The sequence below is a fragment of the Euprymna scolopes genome, chromosome 19 (assembly GCF_053919585.1).
Source record: "Euprymna scolopes isolate OS-2025 chromosome 19, ASM5391958v1, whole genome shotgun sequence".
Classification (NCBI taxonomy): domain Eukaryota; kingdom Metazoa; phylum Mollusca; class Cephalopoda; order Sepiida; family Sepiolidae; genus Euprymna; species Euprymna scolopes.
The window spans coordinates 131753777-131759854 of NC_136500.1; positions in this window are offsets into that span (position 1 = coordinate 131753777).

The window sequence follows — 6078 nt, forward strand, 5'->3', positions numbered from 1 at the left end:
GTACTGTTAAGAAAATGGAATCATTTTTTAGAATATATTTTAAACTACAGTTTTAAATAAAACGAGTGAGGATAATGAATTAATAAAATAAATATTAAGTGTAAAGATAAAATTATGTTTTTTAAATAAAAACGACCAAAGTTCGCGTTTTCATTTCAGGAACTTTTTTTGGGTGGAAACATTTTAGATTCCACCGTCACAAAACACGCTCGTTATTGATATTGACACTTAATTATTAGTTTATTATTTAATTTGAACACATTACGATTTAGGCTTAATTATTTCAAAAGGAAAAACGAAAAAGACTTGTTTAAAATATATATTATTATATTTCAATTGTCTGCAGTGAATCTAAACATATTTGTTTTATCTTATTTAATTTGTTTTTCTATCAGGTTAGTGCCAAAATAATGGCATTTTTTGACGTTCAAATGAACGTCAAAAACATTGTTTTTGCACCAACCTAATATTTCACATCATATTCTATTTGAAATTTTTATTAAAATATGGTAATACTCCAGTTTTATATTAAAAAAAAATAGTCCATACAATTTTATTCTACACATTCTTTACGAAACATAACCACGTAAATTTCCAAGTTTTTCTTCTTAATAAAAAATACTTTGCAGAAAATTAGTGTCAAATTTTAATTTCTTTTATTTTTAGGGAGTAGTTGTTTTTAAGCAGTGTTTTTCTTCTAAAATTATAGTTTTAAAATCAGATAATCCACAAAGATTAATACGAGTAAATAAGGAAACTCCTTTAAAGGATTTTCGTTATTTGTGCATCTATGTTATTGTGCTAAAATAACTTTGTTATTTAGAAAGCCATTCTTAATATTGGAAGGAGGGTGTATTGTAACTATTCTGCACTTTCACCTAAAAATTTAATAAACAAAAATTCCATAAAAATTAAATTTAACTTGAAAATACTATTAAAAATAGCATAGTAACAAAGATACACAAGCACTGGGTTTTCAAACTCTAAACACTAAACACTCGTTTAAAATGGTACAGCTACAGCAAGAATGAATCTCTTTATGGATAAATTCATGTTATCGAAAGAGGAGCTAAAATCTGCTGAAAATGTCTAAACTAAACACCACTATGCCTCTGATTTGGTTTGGTCCTCTCTCTTCAATACATCTAATTCAACTCTACAAAGTGTTTCATTATTTCTTATAACTAGCACTTATTTTGTTATGTATGAAACTGGAAAATAGCCTATTACAGTTTTCTTCAGTTATATATAATCCATTTATTTATTTTAATTTTCAGATTAGAATGTCAGTAAAAGCACGACGTTCAGTTTTAACCCGTGGTTCACAAAATTTGCTGGTCCACCTTGTCATTTGGATGAAACAGCACCCCCAACTTCACGACAAGTCATCCAGTTTAGTTAGTTCCTCGAAAACAGTTATCCCCACTAAAAAATAGTGAGATTTCTAAGTTAATTACCAAGTAAATAATTAATATTCGGCAAGCAGTCAATCCACAATTGCCCTTGTTAAGGCAATATTATATAGGACAGAAGGTCAAAATATTTTGCTATAAGAGAGCCAAACAGATTGACAGGAAATCTCTTGCAGCAATCAAAGTGAAAAGAATGAAGGAATAGCTAGACAGACAGATATATTTTCTTGTAGCTGTAAACTTTCTGTCTTGAGATGTGATGACTTTGCAGTAAAATGCAAGACAGAAAAGTATCAAACAAGGCACATAGTCTGCACTTGTCCTCCTAACAAGGAGGTAAAATTAATTCTATAGATTCACCTGCAATTATGTTCCTTTTTTGTGGAAAATAAAATAATATATTGGCATTTATTATGTAATCTGGCTCTATTATTAAACATGCAAATTTTCCAATTTTCAGGTTCCACTAGAAGAACTGCCATTTACAGCAATTTTTAAATTAATTGATGGAGCAACTAAAAGCCTAACAACATTTACTGGTTCTTTGGGGGAAACTTTGTATTAATAATTATCAAGATTCGCCTCAAGTAGAATTCTAAAAAATTAGTGTCCCTCCCGATCATCATTATCTGACAGCAGAAGAAACAAATAATTTAAGTATGAAGATCAGAGGCTACTTTTTGAGTATGTTGTTGCCATTTCTTGTGGAGAAGTTAACTTAGAAAATTGGGCTCTTGAATCAAGGAATATGGCTAACATAAGCCACAAGATTAATGTGTTTATGGACTAGAATTGTCTATCGTAAAACACTATTATAAATTAAACATTTTGGTCAAATTTATCATCCAAGTGTATGCAGTTAGTTGGTTTGAGATAAAAACCGACAATATTTTTTTTTAACCAACAACAGTATGATTTTTTTTTACACAGTGATTACCACTTATCAAGGCCCGGAAGCCACTCAGGGATAAGGGTTATTGCAAGTACATTACGTTAGTGTGGAGATTTGAAGAAGTGTTTACTTAAGGGGGAGGTTCATTAGGAATTTGTTAACGTTGGACTTGAACACATCCAAGTTGTAGTCCGGTGGGAAGCAGGCAGACGGAACAGAGTTCCGCAGGCGTGCAGTTCTAAGAAAGAAGCTTTGTTCATGGAATCCGCGTTTTGATTTAGGCACAGATATAGAGTGAGGGAAATTTTTCACAGTGGATTCAGCTAGACGGGTGTTTTTCGTGATAGATTGGCGAGGGGGGGGCCAGAGATTGGAGTTCAGACGAGCACCTGCCATGGAAATAACGATAAAACAAAGATAGGCTCGCAACGTCTCTTCTGTAGGAGAGAGGTTGCAGGGTAGAGAAAAATGTTTTAATATGATTCAGAACAAAACAGTTAAGTAAAATCCAAATTACTGTCTTAAACTGTTCAAAATATAGTGATTTTACACTACTTTCGAAAAATATAATAATATCGAACTCAGAAATTGAATGCGAGAGAAGAGGGCATTCAAATGATTTTGTCGATTAGGTAAATAAATATTTATCCATTAAATTTTATTAGTTTTCTGAATTTACCCAAACAATAGTTAGCTTTATTCATAATACATCGCAAAAATATTTAAAAAAATAAGTGTTTTCAAATAATTGTTTTTTGTGTGTGTTGTTTTTTTCTAGAAATAGTGAATATTAAAAAAAAAAAATGAAAAAGATTACTGCTATCAATTTTGCAGCCACACACTAGTCAAATTTGATTGATTTTTCTCAAAAAGTTGTATATGAGCAGGAAGCAAGACATAGACACATTATTACAAAGTCATCGTGCCAGCAAATTTGACCTTCATTTTCCTCAAAAGGAAATTATACAGAACAATTTAGTTCTATTATAAATTTATATTATTGCCTCTAATAAAAAATTAAAATACATGGTTCTCTAACTTGTATCAAGTTGTTATATTGTGTAATACATCTCCATATATCTTTTTGAATTGTGAAATTTAAAAGACTTAGTTGCTAATTAGCTTTTTTTACAATTTTTTTTAATCAATACAGTAAAAGTTTAGATATTTTGCTAGTTGTGATTCATAATTAAAATTATAATTCATGTATTTATTTTTCTTTCAATGTATTTCATATAAATATATCAATTTTAATTGAATATTTTATAAAAATAGTGAAATTTCAAAGTCAGTGTTGTGAAAAATGCTATGAAAATGAAGGATTTTTCAGCATTTTTCTACATGATTTTAAAAATTAAATGCTCAATTTTCTGTTCAAGATGGGAATCTAATTTTTGGTATATGTTCTTATCACATCAAATCCCAACTATCATCACCAGTGCCATATTAATTTTCTGAAAAAAGTTTCAAATCGACCTGCCCTACTGTGTCAGATGGCCTAATAAATCCAGTAGGTGACTGCACAAATCAACGACAAATAAAAAATCCTTCCAGACACTAAAGCGCCCCAGTCTTTGATTTTATGGAGGAAGATGCCAGTTTGACCAAGAGTAGCCACATGAATTCTTCATCATCCATGGAATTGGCAGACACTTTATCAATGTCCAACTTCACACGCCTTTCTTGATTCAACCATTGTACACAGTCCCGTGGTGGCTAATCTACTGATGAAAGGCATTTCAATAGGGGTGTCAGAAATTTCGTGTAAAATATTGAATAATTCCACCCCCTGTCTTTCCAAGCTTATAACTCCTCGAAAAATGTAATTCAAGCCTTATTTTTTTTCAATTAAAGGAGCAAGGACCAAGGTTTCATAAAAAAAAAACAAACAAACAAACAAACAAACAACATGTTTTTTTTTTTTAAAAGGTTTTAAACTTCGAACTTTACTGGTAAATTTCTAAAAAAAACGCTACTTTTTTTGCTTTCAATTTGAATATATTACTTATTAATCTTTTATCTTCAATTTGTGATATATAACACTTTGGTGAGTAAATTAATTATTTACTTTTTAATAGACATTTCAAAATGGGAGGCGTGAATTAATTCGACCCCCTGTCTTTCTAAGCTTATAACTACTCGAAAAATGTAATTCAAACCCTATTTTATTTTCAATTAAGGGAGCAAGGACCAAGGTTTCATTAAAAAAAAACCCAAAAAACAACGTGGTTTAAAAAACAAGGTTTTAAACTTCGGACTTTACAGGTAAATTTCTAAAAAAAACCTACTTTTTTTGTTTAAATTTGAATATATTATTTATTGATCTTTTATCTTCAATTTGTGATATATAAAACTATTCAACATAAATTAATTATTTACTTTTTAATAGACATTTGAAAACGGGGGGGGGGCGTGAATTGAAAAAAAAAACGTTTGTCTAAAATATTATATTCGGTTTATTGGAAAGTGCATAAAATTTCACATTGATCCTGAAAATATCGTAAAAATAGAATCAATAGAAACATTTTGATAGATTTTTAAAGTTTACAAATTGAAAAATACTGAGCTCGTAAAATTCAATTAATTTCATTACTTTTTTTTTTTTTTTTAAATAAAAAAATAATATTTCTATTACATTTTATACAACTTTAATAGTTTATTTTGGAAGTATAATCCATAAAGAAAATAAACAACCCACTTTTAAAAGAGAAATTATGAGTTTTTTAAAAATATTTTATTCAGTTTCGTGTTAGGGGTGTCAAAAGTTCCTACAAAAATTCTGATACACCTAGGATTTCAATGTTGTTAGGGTGAAGTGACTAGGCTGGTGGAAGGTCGTCCCACATCTGAGGGTTGTGACCGAGCCGAACCTGGTAGAACACACTAAAAGGATTGAATTAAAAAGAAAATAGTATATATGTCGGTAAATAATTAAATTCAACTACAACTGTAAGATACTCTACACTTTTACCAAATAAATAAACAATTTTAAATTAAGGGGAGTGCATAGATCGTATTTTAATCCATAGTATCTGGACATTCCACCCCGATTAAAAGTACTTGTAAAAAAAATAAGATGTTTAGCAAGTGTAAGAATGGTTAACCAAAAAAAAAAAAAAAAAAAAAAATGGGGAAAAAAACAAATAGTCAATAAATAATTGTTACGAAAGGCAATAAATGCTACATTTCTGAATGTTAGGTACGGACAAAAATGGACGAATAAAGATTTGAAAGCCGATTTTTCATTTTTTTTTTTTTTGTAGGGTTTTGACTACTTTTGGATTGTATTTGAAAGATTAAAGACTAAAGCTAATTTCCAAAAGGTAAAAAATATTTGTATACGTGAAAAAAAAAAAAGTTATAAAAATTGTTTTCACAGCGAGCTAACGAATTCAGCTAAATTTTGAAGTTAAATAAATTCATTGTAAAAATCCTTTATTAGTTTTCTGGGTCTATTTTAAAGATAATTAGTAAAGTAAAGTCCTAAGATATTGAATTACATAAAAAAACACATTATTTTTACAAAAAAATAGCTTAAGTAGCCGAAAAAGCGAGCGACTTTGCATTTTGCAAAATCGCAACAAACAGAAGTTTTGTAAACACAGAATACACGTAAAAAAAAAAAAAACGCGCGTTCATTTCGGGTTTGTATTACTGTACACATAGATTCGAAAAAGTTGTCAAACAAGGTGTTATAAATAAAAAAAACTAGAAAAAAATATATGTCAAGCTATGTCACGGTAACATATATTGAACGAGTTTTTAACAGTATTT